The following is a 20,117-nucleotide window of genomic DNA, read 5'->3' as shown; positions in this document are numbered from 1 at the left end:
TCCCCCGTTTACTCGACATCTGTTCTTGTCTCAAGAACATCATGCAACTTCTTCCAGAGCCTGTTTGGGGCTATTTGACTTTGTGAAACTTCCTACAGACCACTGAATCTCAAGATGTTTTTGTACTAATTAAAATATGTCCATAGCACATATGCCATATTTTAAGTATGTCAATAAGTATCTGCCTGTTTATCTGTTTTTAAGTCAAAAAGTTAATGCATTTAATCAGGTATTTTTTATTTTAGATTAATATATAAATGGAGATCTTTCATTCAGTATTGAATGAAAGTATAGTATAGTACAGTATAGTATTGTGTTTTTTTATTGGCAGTCACCTATGGAGCAGTGGCAGTAAATATGTGGATAGAGAGAAAGGAAATGACATAAAACCAGGTCCCAGATTGACTCAGACCTAGGTTTCTTTTGTGATAGCATCATACATTTTCTAAAAATATTCAGCCCTAACTTCCTAACAGCTGAAAAAAGCATCTTTTATGTGAAGAATGTCTATTTACGTCTAAGCTCAAGTACACCCTTAATTCTGTTTATGGAGAAAAGATCCTCTTGTAGATGCCTTTTTCCAAAAACCTTGCAGACCTTTTTGTACAAATTCCCATTCACTAGCAAACTGACTAGACAGGTGTTAACTTTCTTGCTCTTGCTGTGTCGTCCTATGAACGAGTTGTTCATATACCCTGCCTCGATTCACAAACACCCTCCCTCACCTGCCTAGTTACACAGATGCATAAAGTAAATCTAGGCTTAAGTTCAGCTTGTAGACCACATCATATACACTTCACATTATCAAACTTCAGCATTTTTATTGACCTACCTGGTCTGCCATTGTTTGATGTCAGTTTCCGGTGCCATCTCTATGCAAGACCTTGTTTGTAATTAGCTGTATCAGTGGTCAGTCTTCCGACGTGAGACCTCCAGTCTATGATCCTGATCTCCATGACAACACTGACCCCTGGGACGACTCAGTGTTCTGGCTCATTGGGCTGCAGTCACTGAGAAAGCAAGTTCGCAGATAGAACAAGACAGAGAAAGCAGTTTTAGAGTCAGCTCTGCATTGGCAACATTCAGATTTGTGTTTTCATGTAATTCATTTCTAATTTTGAGGTGTCCACAGCCAGCACATTAATTTAGAAAGTCTATTTACAGGAATTAATTGACATCCTGGTATACCCACCAACTTTCAAAATAAAACACATAATTTATCATACTTTGTGTTTTAGGACTTTGGAAGGTCCATTTGGTGGACCTTACTCCTGATGTTTGTTGGTGTGCTGTCATGCTGGTACTCTTTAAATAAGAGAAACAGGTCAACCACTAAGGTCAAAGGGGCAAAAAACAGGAAGCCACCCGACGTAGCACGTCACTCATTTATGTAGCAGGACTGTTTCTGTTTCTTTGACACCTCCATAATTACAGCTCATAAATTACACTGCTGTGCCTGGCTAGGCAAGAATGAACCTGTAAAGAGAGTTAAGGTGTTCTGTGGTGCATAGATGTGGGTGCACAATGTTTAGGAGGACACTAGCTGATTAATGTCAGTTAAGTAGAACACCAGGATGCATGTTTACTGAACACCAAGATCAAAGGATGAAGAGGTGAAGAGAAATAATGAGAGACAGAGTTGACGATCTTATCTGACATATTAGTAGAAGAGAGATGTTGTAGATAAGGACATGCGGCAGAGGGGGAGCTGGCTTCAGATGGCAGGATGATTGAACATAAGGCTTTTCTAACATGACTCTTGGATGTCTGAGTAAATCTGGTCCTCTAAAAACAAACTCTGATAGAGATGGAGTTCTGGGCTTTGTTTTAAATGTTTATGTATGTCAGCTTTGTCCTAGTGTGAAGAATTAGTAGCTGTTCTGTTTGAGAGTTGAATGAGTGACTGCGGTGGTGTGTGGGAGCTTGTGGCTGTGCAGGATTGAAAAGAAAGGTATGTGTGTTTTACATAAGCTCATATGTATCTCCGCATGCCTGTTTGTGCATGTGTGTGTCGGAGGTTTCAGTTCAAATGAGAGGCAATCAAGCAGAGTTTGTGTACCTAGGCAAGGCATGAAAAATCCGGGTAAGACTTGACTTTTCTTCCCACAATACTTCCATATCTGGGTCTCTGCCTTTCCCTCACACACAGAAACATAGAGACAGAGCCCCCACAGAGTGCCATTCCTATGATCTACGTTCAAGGGTAAAGAACTTAAATCTTAGCCTTGACCCCAGATTCCAAACTTGTCCCTTTAATCCCAACCCATCCCATCGACAACCCCGTTTCCTCCCTTCTCGCTGTCCCAGCATTTATCTGGGGATCAGACAGAAAAACATACATTGCTTCCACAAGACGAACACACACACACACACACACACACACGCACAACCCATTTTCCTACCCCTTACTTTGGACTCCCTCTTCTCTTTCTCACTCTCCCTCACCTGACCTTTCTCACCTTTTGTTCCTCGTTTCCCCGCGTGATCCCCTGACTTCTCACTCCTCCGTGCTATTAACCCACTCCTCAACCTGTTGCGTGACCTTTGACCCCCTGTGTTGTGTTTCAGCTATTTTGTTTGAGTAACTAAAGAGTAATGTAGACCTATATTGATAAGGTTCTGACTCACAGCCTTCTCCTGCCTTTAAGTGCAGCTATGTTTACACTGATTGACTTATTGTGAGCTCAGAGATTGAAATCACCTATCACACACACTACATGTCAGATGGTCACTTTTATTTTGAATGACACAAAAAATGCCAAAAGTTCATAATCTGTAAATAAAAACAATGAAGTGATTACACTGAGTTACGGTTGTGAAGTGTTCCCTTGTTCTTTTCAAACCTTTTGTTTACGATTCATGTGTAATTCCCAGTTTGCTGTCTGAATTCTAATGACTTTGGACATTGAAATGTTTGCTTTATCTAGAGTTAACAGCAGGTTGAAGCTTTATCTTTAACGTGCTGGTAACTAACCAGTAAAATTTCACAAAAATGTAATAGATGGACTGGTGTAAATTTTACACACACATTTATGTTCCTCAGAGGATAAATTGCTGTCATCCTCCAATTTTCCCTTTGTTACCACTATGAGTTTTGATTCATCTGATGACATTTATACATTTAATATTAAGTTTTACTATGGTGATCTCCTCACCAAGCACCATCGTTAGGTGAAAAATTCATTCAATACTTTGCTTCATGAACAAATACCTGCAAAACTATGAAAATTCAGTTGTAGTATTTGTTTTGACCTAATTGGCAAGTGTTAGCAATGGTGATATACTCAATTTGCATGGCGAACATCAGAAGGTTGCCATGTTGAGCATGTTAGCTTTCTGCAGTGTGTCTGTAGATGCTTGTTTGATGCTATCCTCATCTTTTAGTGAAAAAAAATAAAGCTAGCAAGCCAGCTAACAACATTACTTTGATTTACTATTGTCTAAAATGGCAAGTGTGACTTTAAAAGATCAGTTGTTTAGTAGCAAGAAAGTTGCTGGGTTAAAAATGGTAGCTTACTCCTCTATGACCTTCTTTCTTTTTCTGAAAAAGTCAGGAAGGACATATTTACTGCTACAAGACAATATTTACTGTCTTTTAAAGGATGAAAAACATTTACTGCTCATTTCCTCAGCACGTTTTAATCTACCGAACTCACACTCAACATACAGACTTCTCTAAATTCTGGTGCAACCAATGCCACTCATCTGGTTTAGATGGGTTTGTTTGAGAAAGACCAGCTGACCTCCTTTCAGAAAAGTAGTCTGTAAACACTTAGGACAGATTAGGCCAGAGAAGGGGGTAAATGTGTGGGAGGGAGGAAGGAGACAGAGGAGGACAAGAAAAGGGAGGAGATGGTGGTGATCCTGAGGGACAGGGGATTTAAGGAAAATGATAGCAGAGAGAGGAAGTTGAAGGTGTTAGATGAGGATCACTGCAATATAGACTCACTAAATGGACCATTTCAGAGGAGGCACAACAGACAGGAGTTCACTGAGTCATGATTTCATGAAAAAAGAATCCATAATAGAAATAGCAGATACAGTTAGCTCATGTAATTTCCCAAATATGACAGAAGAAGCATAACGACACACTCGTCTTTCTGTTTTGAACAGTCTCCACAGTGGCAAATAAAAATTGTGTAAGGAAGAGACAAATAATGTTTGACCTTGTGTTCCATATTCAGAATGTCATGAAAAGCATGATGGATGTGGCAACAGCCACTGATACATTTATTTTAGATTCCAAAAAAGGCATGCCTCTGTAAGCAGCCCATAAGAAGAACGTAAGCTGTATTACCTTCCTCAGTCGTAACTGGTTTATACCAGACCTTAACAGGGCCCATTTTGTCTTCTTATGGTGGTGTTTGTGATCTGTGGTTTTCAAGTTGTGTTCTGGACCTTTTCAAGCATAAACCAGAGATGCAAGTTACGGTCTTGCTGGGATAAATGCATAACGAAAGATGGACGAATGAGAGAAAACCCACAAGTAAACATCCCAATTTTGATTCCCAAATCATTAATTGGTATAACAAATGAAGAGTAATGTGCACTCTTTACAATCCAGCAGGTAGCTTTCTGTCCTCGTCCATCATCTGCTCGGTTTCCAGATGCTGATGTTAAAGCTATGCGTATAAAAGTCTGGTTTCCAGCACGGTGCCAGAGTAAACTGGGTGGTATATGGTTTAGAGACATTTCCTTCTTCAAGAGTGAGGGTCCCAGGTCCCTGTTTGTGATGGAACAGTCAACCGCTTGCCAAGTGCCGGCCATTTCTTAGGTCTCTTTGTGGCTCTGAGGAACACTTCGAAAACCGCAAGTTATCATTGGAGCAGGGGAGGCCTATGGAGCGCAAGACGACCATCGCCATCAACTTACACCCCATTATACTCTTCTTTACTGACCCCACACACCTCGCGCAAACCCCACCTCTCACTTTCCATCTGTCCGTCTGCTGCCAGTTTACACACCTTTCTCCTTCCCTTCTTCTCCAACCATCTGGCAGTGCCAGCCTCCACACCTTCCGTCTAGCTTTCCTTCCTTCCCTCCATGCCCATCCATCTACACTGTCAGCACTCCATCAGTCTTGTCCAGCTGAGTTGTGAATGGATGAATGGCAGCGCTGCCCGCCAGGTACGTGCTGTTTAATAAACATGGTGGACAGCTTGGGTGTGCTGTGTGGCCCTTGCGATGGTTAAAATATGTAGTAAGAAAGTTTTTAATGGTCCTTAGCACAAAATGACTGTAATATAGCTGTAGAGAGCCAACACCACACACTTTGCAATGATTTGAATCGTAATTTTTACAAAAGTCAGTATCTTCAGCTTAAAAAATATTTCTGTAACAACAGATCTTCATTCAATGTCATCTGGATCTCGGTCCTCATTAGATATCACACTCCTTGACTGAACCTATTTAGCAGTGTAACCTTCCTACTGATAGGAAGGTTTAACACAGCAGTAATCATGCTCCATGATATTCACATGAACAAGGCATTCTAACTGCTATTTATTCATTTATTTTTTGACTTTTTATACATATACAAGCTTAACATTTAATAAATTTGACCAAAAATCGTGAGAGCATGTCGAGCTTGAATCGTTCATTCTCAAAGCAGTAGTTTGAAAGAAAGAAAGAAAGAAAGAAAATCCAAAAGCCACTTTCAGCAGCAAGAAAATTATGCACAGTATTGATAAAATATTATAATTATAATTCACAAATATGTCTTATTTTGTTTGACTAAAACTTTATTCTATCGAGAATGCATAAATAAATATGCAATACTAAATAAGGGGTGGAAATAAAAATAATCTTAAGACTTAAGATTAGTTTTTGATGCTATTTATGGTCCTAATAAAAAGTACCTCTATATATATATCTGATGCCATTGCTAGAGGCAGGGTCCACCATTTTTGCAGACTTTCCTAACAAAGAACTGTTGCAGCATGTAATTCTGCAAAATTTTGTCTCACTGATATCAGTCTAACTGCTTATTGTTTTCTCTCGTTGCATGATATTAAAGCCGCTAGTTATCGATTACACAAGCTGAACATCCAACTGCCAGAACATGTGATGGCTTTTATTTTAAGCGACAGTACTCACGCCATGCGCAGTATGAACTCAGATCACGGTGGCTGATCGGTGACTCATTTCTGTTGTTAAAACAACATGAGACTGTATACAGTAATAATGAATATACTAATTGATTAAATATAAGAAGTATACTTTAATATGTCTTACATCGTATTAGTATTCACAAATGAAGAAGAAGAACGGAGCAGCATTTTTCACTTCCCAAAGATACCTTATACCCCTCAGTCTGCCCTCCTGCTTCTCACTCATACTTCATGTACTTGATACAATATTTTCACGGGAAATAGAGTGAGGTCTTAAGAAAATACTTCTAAAAATCATCTTTGTCTATTTTCCTTGTGTCAGCCAGTCACGCGTCCATGCAAGTACAGTGCCCTGTGAAAATATTATGATTTGGTTTTGCAGTTATTTTTAGTTGCCTTTTCCTGTTTTTTTTTTTTTTTCTTTTGACATGTATGGTGCACCTTGTTCCACAGAAAAACTCTGATTTCTTTTCTGTGAGTAATGAAAAAGTGGCTTGAATTATATGTTATTTTCCTCTGATGAATGTGGCTCTCTTTTCACATTTTTAATGGAACCCGCGTGTTACTCAGGCTAACATACATGACATGGAGAGTACACATTCATATTTGGAGAGCATTTAAAAACCCACAATCAGTAATAAACTGTAAAAGCTGCTCAGGAAAGCATGAAATATGTAGTCATTTAGAAACAATATACAAGGCTGACATTATATAAAGTTTACCTTAGAGGAATGATGATCCTCTGGTGTTTTACACCCACTTACATCCCACTGTGTTTCATATGGTTATTAACAGGCTCAACAATTGTGCCCACTATATTGTGATTATCATTAAACAAACATTGACTTGAACTTGAATATGAACTTTTATGCTTTGCTCATAAGCAATTGGCAGCAATTACTGAAATTTAAATTTCCTCATTAATTAGTGTAGATGTCGGAGCATCATGAGTCATGATGGGATTCCTTTGACCAGAACATTCCTTTCTTTGGACTGTTGGCAGATTAAAGTTAAGTGATCCAGAAGATTCTCTCCTGATTAGACAGAGGTTGCTTTCACAGCAGGTCCCATGGTGCTACCGTAGAGAGAGTAAATATAACTGAGATCTGCGGAGTCCCGGCACAGCTCCCAGGGTTTTACTGACAACTTTGTTCCGCTGGCAAGAAAAACTGGTGATTAATACCATTGCAACACTCGCCTACTAATTCAGGAACATATAAACATGCAGAAATGAGTCCAGGAGTAAATAGTCCATATTTATCTAAATAAAATGATTTACAGTTGCAGTTAGGTTTTGAGCTAGAATTAGACGCAGAGGTCTGAAGGTGTTGTTTAATGTCTTGATAATAGAGGCTGTGATTATGCGAACAGCTCTGATGTGGTTGTGTCCAGAAGCACTGACAGCACTGAAGTAACCATAATCATAGTAAAGAATGTCCAGGAGGCCATTACAGCATTAAGAAGCTGCTACGCACATACACTGCCAAGCTGAGAAAGTGCCTTCTGACTGAAGTCACTTCCTTCTGTCTCTTTTCACAATATCTCAGCTTCAGACTTGACTTATCTAAATCCAGCACCAGCGCGTGAGAATGTCAGCTCTGGTGAACAAACGCTGCTGACTGGAAGTGACAGAACACAGCATCAGCAGATGGAATTGGAAATGGAACTTCAGCGCTGACCAATCACATCCACTCTCTTCCGCCTCTTTAAATGCAGCAAACATTTTAATGAGTCATTTCAAGGTGATTTATCACAGTGGCGATGCAACGCGGTGCGGTTTACTATGAACTGAACCTTAAAAGAACATGCTGTTGGAACACTTGCGATGACTCAAAAGTAACCCGGAGAGTCACGTAACCTCTCAAATCGCATTTCTTTGTCAGGATGGCAAGTGCTCATTTCTGTTCGAGATGCCCCATATCCCTCTGTTAAGCTTATTATCGGGCTAATATCGTGTAGTCTGAGCACAGAATTAATTCATCCCCCAAAGACTGGCTGCAGTTGCTCAGCAGGCGGTCACTTCTGACCCTCTTGCACGCTCCCTCACCACACGACTTTCCAACAGCACCACAGACCCATAAGTGCTTCTGGCAACTTGACTCCCTCATCTGAGTACATGAATGTGTCTCTCCACTTTGTGAGCTCTGCTGTAAGCCTGGAGGGGGGGTGGGAGGAAGCAGGCAGAGTGGTGGTCTGCTATATGGACTCATTGTGGGAGTCCACAGAGAGCTGAGACTAGTGTGGAGGAGCCCCAGTCATATATGAAACCTGAGGTGAGCTGTGGATTATGCACAAGCGTGACTGTTTTAGCCATGAAAATGTAGGTTTTGGCCCGGACGTTCGAATGATTTTATTATTACTATTTTTTTAATCCCTCTGCTCCCTTCCACTGTTTAAATCCCAAAAGTACATGGCGTTTGGATGCTATAAAAAGGCTTTGTGTAGTCAATAATTGTTTAATAGTTACATAAAATGTCATTAACTGCTCTTGCTGGTTAGGTTACATCCACTGTAGCTACTGGGGTGCTGAGGCCTCTCAACCTATATCCCTCACTCAACTATCCTCCTGTGTCTATTTCCTTTTATCATTTTCCAGCAAGACCTCATATTTCTACCTGTTTCTCCTACTTTCTCTTCAAATCCCTTTTCCCCAACTTTCTTTCTATCTTTTTTTTTAACCTCTCCCTCACAGTGGCTTTTCTTTCTCCCTTCTTTTATCTATCACCATCCACTGTGTTAGCGATCTGCCTCTTGACAGATGGGACATCTGTAGCTCCCTCGCTTGTCAATCTGCAGTGCGGGGGTCAGTCAAAGTGTTCATGAACCCCCGTCAGCTTGCCTCATATCCCTTCATCCATCGCTCTCAGACAGTGAAAGGGAAGAAGAAGGCCACAGCTTCCTGTATGAGGTCATCAATGCGCTGCTGCGTCCCACCCGCAGGCAATTTATGCCTTCCGCTGCTAACAAGACCCTCCTTCCTTCATTCTTATTTCAGCTCCATTAAAAATAATTGGTATATTGCTCCAGAATAAATGTTTAGGTGGAAACCGCGGCTGGTCATTCCGGCTTAATTCAACATATATAAAGAGGATGGAGAGTATCGGCACATGGTGTAAAAGTTCACAATGTGTTTATTTTTTTCCCCCTATCACTTATCCAGATTGGCGGTCAATATTTGCTCTGGTGATGATCGCTTCCAGTGGCTAATTTTATGAAAAGGATATCTCTTTACTTTGGTGTCCGATGCTGCCAACTCATAGCAGAGCGCACATTGAAAGAATTATTCTCACCACTCTATAGTTTCCACTCTTAATCTGCCACACTAATGACATTCATGAAAAATAGTTCTAATTTGCTCTTCTCTCCATCAGTCTCATTTCACTTATTTCATATCACTTATCTGTGATATTTGATTCCCTCCAAAAACATTACCACCCATTTTAGCAGGCCATCATGGTAGGAAATGCAAACAGACAGAAGAGTTTGTTGGACACATTGCAAACAGATTTTTTTTTTTTGCTAATGAATCCCTGCCTTTATTTCCCATGATTTTTCATTTTATACCAGGTCAGGTCCTTTATCCTTCTTTCTTTCAAATAACGTGTCATTTGGCTTATTAACAGGCTCAAAATGCCTTTTAATTTAAAGGGACGGGTAACCCTCAAAATACATAGCTCTCCTCTTACCTGATCCAGATGGATAAATAGCACTACAGGTAAGTAAAAAATATGTGTTTTTGATCTTTGTGGTCTCCTTTAATGTCATTAATCCATAGCCAGCTGTGATTATTTAAATACCCTTTTTTATTTTTTGTGGGTGGGTAAGGATAAATAAAGATAAAACTCCATTTAAAGGTTACAGTTTAAATCTGACTGCTGCATGATTAGCACTCATAAAGCCTTATTTCCAAAGCTTGTCTTTATTGAAGAATGTGATATGTTGCAATATGTTCATAAGAGACAGTGTGGGAGTTAGCACACAGCTGAAAACTCTTAGAACGGAGGCAAAAAGAAAGACAGGGTGTGGGACTGATAGTCAGCTGTCCAGCACTGCAGGATTTATGTATTTTTGCAATGTACTGTGCTGTGAAATATAATCAGGGTGGTTTTCATGTTTTGACTTTTGCACTCCTCTAAAACTCCAACGCCCTTGGCAGATATCAAACTTTGAAAAGCCACCAAAGCCTGGAAGAAGGCCATTCCTTTGAAGTTGACAATCTGGAATGATGCCCCAGTGGTTTAAAGTGTGAATGTAGATTTGTTAAAAGATAAAATTACGCATCAAACTATCTTACAAAATATAGTGCAAATTACAATTACAATTATGAAAGCTGAATGACTCACAATCAATAAAATACTATTGCTGAGTGTTATTTTGCTGCTTTTACTTTTGGTTTTGGTAAGATGAATATGTTATTGAGGCATGTTCACCAGTGTTAGCAAACTGACCTATGACACCACAGGTGTTGATGCAGGAGGGAGGTGGCTGTTTTTTTCTGTTACATTAGGATCATTTGTAACACATAAAGTCCTGTAGGCTAGTGAGTTCTTTGTTTCTGTCTTTCCTAAGTTTGGTTCACTAGTGGAGAATAACATAAAGAAATTAACAAAGGAGAGTAGAGGTCAACACCACGGTTCGGGGTTGAAAAACCGAACATTGCAAGCACACGTCCTCACAAGTTCAGCAATAAAAATGTGTGTGTGAGAGTTGTATGCCACATGGTCTCCTACAGTGGGTGTCCCATCTCCACAGCAGGATGATCTGCTGGCTCTAATTCCCTTCCATTAATCATTGGACTAATTTGTTTTCACAGTGCTGTGCTGACAGCCAGAGGTTCTTGTTACAGCATGGAGGTTCAAGGAGACTGTGTGCACATGCGTGTACATGCATGTGCACATGTGTGTGTGTGTATGTGTGTGTGCATATGCGTTTGACAGAAGGAAAAAATCTGTTGGTCTCATAGTCTCCTGCCTTCAAGTTGCCATGGATATTGGCTAGTTTTTATTAGCATAAACAGCTCTGAGCACAAACAAATGTTTACTTCATCAGTCTCAAGTCACATGACTTGAATTTAATATTGATTAAAGTCCCTCCTTTTTCAGATTTTGAATGATGTCAATTGTAGACTTTACTTGAAGTTTTCAAATTTGTGGCCTTACATCTTATTTTAAGTTATTATACTGATTGTATTTATTGCGCACAGGACACATTAGATGAAATAGTGGATTTGAATTCTATTCATATTTAAGTCACAGCAACCTTCCACTGAAATCGAATTTGTTGGCCTTTAACACATAAGTGATAAAATATCAAAGATGTAATATGTAGAATTTCCTCATTACAATGTCTAAAAATGTTGTGTAGTTTCATTATCCCAAGTGTTGCCGACATTGTTCAAACCAAGAATAATCCATCAGTGTATTTCATTTGATCGCCTGTCCCTTCCAGGAGAGAGTCAGAGAGTGAGGGAGAAAGTGTGTAAACAGGAATAAACATGTACTGATGATGTAATTAAAACTTTAAAGGCCTGGTTTGTCCGTGAATGTTTATACTTGAGTCATGCCAGAAAGATTCTCATTGGCAATGTTGGCTGTGTAACAAAAGAAGATGACAACACCTGTGAGTCCACATTAAACTGTGCATTTAAGTCTGTGTCACTTTGCATCAGTAAAACACACCGTATTGCATGAACTTCAGTATCCGTGCAATGCGTGTCTTTGAGCAAAGCCAGATAATGTGTGGGTTTCCAGTTTCTGTGCCGACTTCCTTTGACTCACTGAGGCGTCCAGTGTTGATAATGTAACAACAACCATGTTTGCATAAACTGGAACCTCAGAGAGGAGAGGCAGCATCCTTCTCTGAACATTAAAGGTCGAGAGAGAAACAGAACATCTGATCCAAATCAGCTCTTACACACATACACAGAGGACCACACAGCACACACAGGACCAAGGTGACTCTGAGTCAGTCAGCAGTCATCTGATATCACAGGATATACATATAGACAGATGCACACTGACGGTAAAAGACTGACTTTTTGGGACAGGCTCTCTCTCGTCCTCTCTTGCATCCTTCTTAACTCGAACACAACACGTTTTCCCAGAAAACCTCACACAGGACCACCCAGATGGCCTTAGCACGGAGCAGGCAGCATTGCCACTCTCCTTGAGAAGCTACAAACCACTAAGACACATACAGTGTCCAGTGGTTACAGTATATACTTGTGATAAAACTGGTCATTTTGTCATGGTCTATAAAAATCAGTGCAAAACAAATGAATGATGGTTTTATTTCTGAGCTAACTATACTGAATTTAATTGGCACTTCAGTGGTTTTGGAGGAGAAAATACACTGTGCAACTCGTGACAACTAACTCTGGTCAGACGGTTGGCCTGGACATGATGGCTGATTCAGCCTCTGGCATACCTTTTCTACCACATTCCTTGTTCAGTCAGCAATTTTGTGAATTATGATGTTGCTGAAACACTGATGGGATCTCTAGCATATGCTCAGGATTCTCTTTGTCTGTGCTATATACAAGAGGATTAGTGCTCCCATAATGCTACTGGGGAAGATAATGGATTGTTGAGCAGGATAGTGGATTGGTGATACTTAGAAAGCTGTAGTGACAAACTTTAGTGAGTTCTACAGAAACTCATAACATATGAGGTAGCAAATGTCCCAAAGTTGTATCCTTGGTGATTTATTTAGCTATCCTACGTAAATATATATGTTTAAATGAAAGAACCAACAGTCATCCAAGATTGTACTCCACTGCCTTTTTACCAGACCCACAGACCTCTGTTTTGAAAGTGCTATGAAGCCTTGAGTTTCTTCTTATTGCCACTTGGGGCTGCCAAAGTACAAAACTGCTTAACGTAGCTTCAGTCATAAACACATACATCTAAACCGTATGTGTGTTTGTGCCGTGTAATACACGCGAAGAGAGAGGCCAACGTGTTTTCCTCCACATTCGTTTGATTATATCTTTGTCCATCATCAGGGGGCTTTTAAGTGCAGGAGCAGAACCCCTGATCCCATGGTGACATAATGTTAAGACCCAAACTCTGCGGGTAATGTATGAGGCTGTGTGGCTTTTAAATAAGCAAGACTTAGATGGGAACAGAACCAAAGAAAACAGTATATATCTACAAGCCTGGACTATAACTTTGTTAATGTGGCTGTTCAGGAAGATAAAATGGGACTGCATCTGAGGTACTAATTTATAGATCACTGACAAACAGTGAGATGGACAGTAAGATTTCCAAAGGACCTTTGCAAGACATGAATTTGTGAATAACCAACATATTATAGTGGTAAAAAGGTGGGAAACAAACAAAATGGGCACAGGAAAGGAGGAAAATTACATTTTCATTCTTTCTTCACATAAAAACATATCCAAAAGACACATACACTGCACACACCATAACTTCTGAAAATAGTCACAGTCCTCCTGCTGTATCATTGCAACTCTTACTGAGTGTTGATTACTGTAAAACCAGCTGACTTACATAATAAAGTCTTTACTAACCTGTTTGTTATTTCTGCCTGTGACGCCATTAGCAATTAATTCCAATAAATAAGAACTCTTAAGCCTTTCCTCGTTTGGTTTTTTGATTCTATTTCCTCTCTCTGAGGGAGTGCAAAGCTTATCCAAAGTACACAAACAGGCCACAGCACACAGTGGCATGGAACCTGAACTTGCGTCCTGCTGGTGCCTTCAGTATCCTGCAATGAAAGCTGGCTTCCTCTGATCACATGCACACTGCACACTCTGTATGTGTGTGTGTGTGTGTGTGTGTGTGATTACGTATTATTACCTGGTTACTTCCTCCTAAAAAATGTTCTAAGTTATGCCAGTGGTTTCTATGTGTTTGTGATTTCTGCATCTAAGCATAAAATTAAAGCAACACACACACTATCAGCTGCCCTTTTTGGATAATATTCATTTATATATTCTAATGACATTTTAACTCTGTATACTCCTCTCATTTTAAAATATATATATCAATATCATGAAGTGGAATGATTTTTTCTTCTGCCTCAATTTCGATCTCCTGGATTAAAGCCTACCTGCTTACAATGAGGACGAAAATGCTTCTAATGAGAGAGCTGAGACCTGTTATTCATCAGCTGGCTACAGCACTTTCCCACCAAGGAAATTTCTACTTCTGTACCTAAAAACCCGACAATATTGTGGTTGTGGACACATGGAAACAAAATGCATCAGGCTCAAGCATCTTGATGACCTTTAGCAGAGGTTGGTGACTGAGAACACTGGAGAGATCAGCGTGTGTTGGTGGACCTGATCAAAAAGACGCTGAATTTGAACCCAAACCCGGAGCTTCCCTGGAGGTTCTGCAGCAAAAATTCTTTGCGTATAGCCTCCAAGAGTGCTCGCATGGTGAAACACACTTAGAGATAAGAGACACTGAAGAAACACGTTAAGTCAATCAGCAGTCTTCCTGGTATCAGACAGCAGGACCAGAGAACATTCACTGTAGGGCTGAGAGTCCAACTGTGTCCCTGGCTGATGAATTGGAGGACAATACTGGAGACGTCCAGCGTGGACCAATACTGAGAACTACAGCTGGTTGAGGAGCTTTGCCAAAAGGACTGCACTTCCACTTCTTCTTCCCCCATACAGCCATCTGCATCAACAGGTACTCAATTTATCGACTTTGTTTCAATTTCTCGTTCACCGTTAAGTTTTTGCATTAAAGTAACAAGTGATATGTTATGCTTTTACTTTGTGATGAGGCGAGCCTTTCTCAGGTGAGGGAAATGTTACTCTATCCAGCGGTAAATCATAGTGCTGGAAAGAACAGGCCATACAAGTAGTATTATTGTGAACTTATGTAAATTTATTTGTAAATATATTGTTTTAAAAATATGTATCTTTCTTTATTCAGTAAAGTTAAAAATCAGGAGGAGCTGGTGTGGCGTCGACTGAAGCTCTACCTAGATCGACAACAACAATAACAATCTGCTTACATGTTAATGCAGCAGGAATCTAATCTGCACATGTATTTTTTTAATTTCATACAATGTATTTTTACAGCGCAATGCTTTATTTACATTGAACACAGCATTTTGTATTTGTAACCTGGTCTCTCCTGGTTCACGTGGTTCTAACTGACTGAAATTGCTCTGACCTCTGCTTCGACTTGGCCATATTTTCTGCACTAGTTATTCATAGGCCTTTCATACAGTTTCCGTTAATTTAAAACTGTTTAGGATAATACAAAAATACTTATGTATGCTTGAAATGTGGGCACACTATTTCTGCTAATAAAAAGACTAAGACAAACTAAGTTTCACGTGTTACCCACCACCACCTCTGAGGCTTCCATGATTTCTCAATCCAACTGTGCTTTATGCAACATGTTTTGCCCACCTAAACATCACATGACAAAAACCACACAGGAAAGCAAAAAGCCCAGATAAACACAAGCCAGGAGCATATGTGTGTGTGTGAAGCAGTATTTACAGTTGCTGTATGTATTTACATTATTCTAAAGTTCTGCATTTTATGTGTCCACATATTTATTGCTTCTGCTCTTGAAATGAGGAACGAGTGGAAAGCTAAACAGAGGTGAATGTGCTGCTTGTTTACTTTCTAGTGTGACTTTGAGAGACTGATAAGAAGTAAGCAGTCTCTGTGGAAATAGAAAACCTCTGTTGGTGCCAGCGTCCAGTTTCACAAAACACACAATTTCAACAGAAAAACAACAGAGGGTGGAGGAGTAAAAGGGAGGAAAAGTGAGATGGTGCAAAAAAAAAAGAAGAAAAAGAAAAACTTGTACATAGAGATAGACCTGATTAGCCCTTTTCATTTTTGACAGTGAAGCCAACTCTTTGGCAACTGGTGCAAACAGGAGATATGTTTCACTAAAGCGCAGTTCTTATAACCTAAAAATGACCATCGCTGTGTCTTTAGAGAAAAGTAGCTTTTGACTAATCCTATTGCCATTCATTTTTAAGAAAGGCAAATCTGATGGATGTCTCTACAAGTGAACCAAAAACAAATGAAAATGTACTGCTGGTACCTGGGAGACACAGTCTTCGTACATCTAGTCAGAAGTAGTGAAAAATGTACATGAAACAGTTTTAATCCTATATTGGCTGGGGCAATCACCTCCATAAAAAGTGAGTGTGGGAGTGTGTGTGTGTGTGTGTGTGTGTGTGTGGACTCTTGGCCGTTAGATTTATAGACAGAAAACAGGCCCTGTGTGACAAGAACCTGAAACTAAGAGCAAGCAAATTCACAATTCTTAATCACCATATTGGGAGTTATAAATTCACTGGGTTTTTAATAGGCTGTCGACACAGCAGTTTACCAGTGCAGTACATGTATATAATGCCATGTCGTGTGGAGGCCCACATTTTGTGTATGACAGTGAATGTTTGTCTTCATGTCTATGTCTGGATATGTCCTTGTTTATGAATGTGCACTCGCCATTACATCTCCGGGTGCCCTCTCCTTCATGCCTCCATGTCTTTATATCTCTGTGCCTCATCGGTGTGTGGCCCTGAAGTCAATGGCCCGTTGCATTTTCCCTCGCTAGCCATGAAGGAGGGAAATGACCTTTAATATGCCTACCCTTCTCCCCCAGTCCATATTAATGTTAATCTATCAGACTTCGAGTCTCCCTCACCATACAACGCCGCCAATGTTCCTAGGGCCTTGGGGTGCAATCAGTGGTGTCGAACCAAGAAGTGCTCACTGTAAGGGTGGGAACAAACAAAAAAAAACTCTCCAGCTTTTTCTTTCAGTTACTTCTTTCAGAAATCTCTTTCTGATTTTTTTTTTTTAACCTAAACAAACTCATTCAAAACAGTACCGCTTCTGCAGAGGCTATCTGTGTGCTTGGAGAAGGATGAGAAGAGGAGGACAAGTCAGGAGAGGTGGGAGGTTAGAGGCTGACCTGTGACAGGACCAGCTGGGAAAAGTCAAGCCTAAAAAAACTTAGAGGTGCAGTGTTGTGACTGCAAGAAAAATTTATTGGGTAAGCAGTCAAGAAACACTTTGTTGTCCATAAACAACTGCTGTCAAATTGTTTTATAGTAAAGCACCTTGGTCTCAGTTGTCAAGCAAATTAAGTTACTGTTGTTCCACCTGTCGGGTTTTCCTTTCTGACTTGTGCACATAATGCAGTTAGAGCAATAACAGGGACATATGTACCAAGAGAGATGATCAATACAAATTTAGCTCTAACCTCATACAAATGTATGCCAACATTCATTATGACTGATAAACATCATTTTCAGCAGCTTGCTAATATATAATGTTAATAAAAGCTTTTTTTTTTTTTTACTTAATCTTATGTTTTCTTAAAATAAAGGTAACTTTGTGATCTGTCAAACTCAACACATTTGTAATAGTAAAAACATAGTGTTTGGTACTTTGCCCTGAGCCCCGAATATCCTCAAATCCCCAAAAAAACCCTCAAAACACCCCTGGTTGTGCTGTGTGTGTGTAAGGTAGCTGTTTGAAAGGCTATCCGTGTTTTACATACCAATGTTTGTATCTATGGGTGTGTTCATAATTGTCATAGGATGCAACCTATGTCGGATCACTTTGTTAGCAAAGTAGTGGTGGACAGGGCTCTTTTTTAGTAACATAACCTGTAACTACACAAACTAATCCTGTAGTTAGTTGATGATGTGCCAACTATTAGTTACCGTCCTATTGTGTTTTTGCTTGAGAGCTAAAAAAAAAAAAGAAGATTAAATCGAACCAAACCATTTTAGATGATACACCATTTCTGTCAAGAAATCCAAAGGGTAGCAGTTAGGCTAAATTATGACTGGAGAGATGCTTTTCTGGGGAGCTTGTGAAGCTGCCACTCGAGCGTTGAGGTTACATTGGTTGGCTTCCATGGAAAAATGTTTCTATGTTTACCTGTGTGAATACTGACCCTAGAATTGGATGCTTAAGAAATATTTAATTAGAAGCAATATCTGGCCAAAGTAAATATGTAAATAAACATGAATTCTTCATTGACAAAGAGGTAACAAGTACAGCGTTCCATTTTAAAGGCCTGAGGTTTGTGGTCTCAAGTAACCCTTTAATTTGATTTGAGTAATCAGTTTAGAAATGTGCCTAATCTCACTTCTCCATCTCTAACTGGCCTGATCCACTATAGCTTCCCTTTCCCTACATTCACTGCCAAAATGAAGGTAAAATTAGGTTATAAGATAGAGTGGATGCAACTTAATAGTGAGGGGTTTGTGGTAAGGTTTGCGCTGGTGTTTGAAATTGATGGACCGAATGCAAAGGGCCAGTGAAGAAAAAATAAAAAGAGAGAAGAAAGGAAACTATTAACGGGCTAAGAATGAATAAGGTGATGAAAAGGTTCCATAATTCCAGTGGTTCTCAAGAAAAAGAAGGGGAGAGGAAGACATTAAGAAAAACTGAAATGAGGAAAAAATAACCTGTGTAGCTGGCTCTTGGTCCATTACAGTTTGGATAAATGGGAGATGAAAGAAAGAAAGACATCACCTGGGAGGTCATTAGCCATCGCTTGGCCAGTGCTGTGACTCCAGTGGTGGATTAACGTTGAATAGAGGTGGTCAGGGAGGTGGAGAGAAAGGCCTCGGTCATTTGGGTAATCTTTGAGCAGATCTGGCCACTTACTTGGAAAGCATATGCTAAGTGCAACCTGGGAGTAGCAGTTCGGAGGAAGGTTTGTGGAAACAAACTGCTAATGTGTTTTTTATTTGTAGCAAAGAGATGTTATCATGATGCCTGGAGTAAACTGTTTGGACTGTTCACAAATCTTGGTACATTTCACCCTCTACCTGTAGTCATGTTGTTCCCTTTCTCTCTCAATCATTATTTTGTGTCCTTCATTCCAGATATGAAGACTTTTCCATGACCACAAATTTGTTTATGGTCTTCTTCTCTCTTCCCTCTGTTTTTAGCCCCAGCTACAATTTAAGAGTATGCTGTGGAACAACTCAAGATGTATAATGCCAGAGTTGATCATATATGGGTCAAAAATACTACTTGTCTACTCTACACAATTTAGGTTTTAATTACCCTGAAAACATGGGTCATGTCAGGCATCCATCTTAGTTGAGCTTTTGTACACCTCCATATTATTAAGTTATATATATTGGAAAAATCTGTACTACTTTGACATTGGCATGACTGTTTTTTATTCAGGAAATGGAAATTATAGTAATTCCAATGTGACATAAATGCAGTGTAAGTATGGAGCTAAACAGCCTAGCAATTAGCCAAAAAAAAGAAACTTACTGGAACCATAAATCTTACGTTTCAGTGTGTGTACTGATTAAACAAATGAAATACAATGCATCAGTCTGTGAGCTTTGAGTCGTCTTCATGCTAAGTTAATCACCTTGAGCTCGGTACTTAATGTGCCAATATGAGAGTGATATGGAAGTACCTATGAGACTCTAACTCTTGAAAAGGTGAATAATAATTCTGATGTTGAACTATTTCTTTCACAATTTATCCTTCACTCCAGTGCTGAAAACAACTTTTAACACAATACAAATTATGAAATACATATATACAAACATACATACAAATACATTCATGTGAAATTGGCCTGACGCTGCCTCAAATAATCAAACATAAACTGACCCTGAATCTGTGTATGATGATGTACCTTTACTAGAGGCCTTTTAACACAGCACACGCCTCTCACTGTAGCCTATCACAACACTGTTCCTTCATCTTTTGTCTCATTTCTTATTTGGTCCACCATTCGTTCAGTATTTGCCTTGCATGTTATTTTTCAGACCAAAACAGAAATTCCACTTGTTGTTTTTGCTCTTGCTATTCCGTCTCATACGCGTCAAACTGTCCGACCAGGTGGTTCAATACATCAGCCACCATCGACCATCACTCCACACCTCAAAACGGCTAATGTTGCTGTCTGGTTGTTATGGAAACCAGAACGAAAGGTCCCGTTTGGCCCCACGCCGTAGCGGGGCCCTATGCACCGTGTGCTTGTGACGGCCAGGAGCCAGTGG

General features: G+C 39.8%; 1 long non-coding RNA gene across 1 annotated transcript in view; it reads right to left on the bottom strand.

The window, feature by feature from the left end:
- Positions 1–352: 352 nt before the first annotated feature.
- Positions 353–20,117, bottom strand: part of LOC124052461 — a 179,597-nt gene continuing 159,832 nt past the window's right edge. Inside the window, exon 4 of the long non-coding RNA XR_006842005.1 lies at positions 353–1,010. This is a non-coding gene — a long non-coding RNA (uncharacterized LOC124052461). The remainder of the gene's footprint in view (positions 1,011–20,117) is intronic.

This window comes from Scatophagus argus, chromosome 21 (genome assembly GCF_020382885.2).
Source record: "Scatophagus argus isolate fScaArg1 chromosome 21, fScaArg1.pri, whole genome shotgun sequence".
NCBI classification, from domain to species: Eukaryota; Metazoa; Chordata; class Actinopteri; family Scatophagidae; genus Scatophagus; species Scatophagus argus.
The sequence above is the reverse complement of the archived record's forward strand: the minus strand, read 5'-3'. Positions and strand labels throughout refer to the sequence as shown.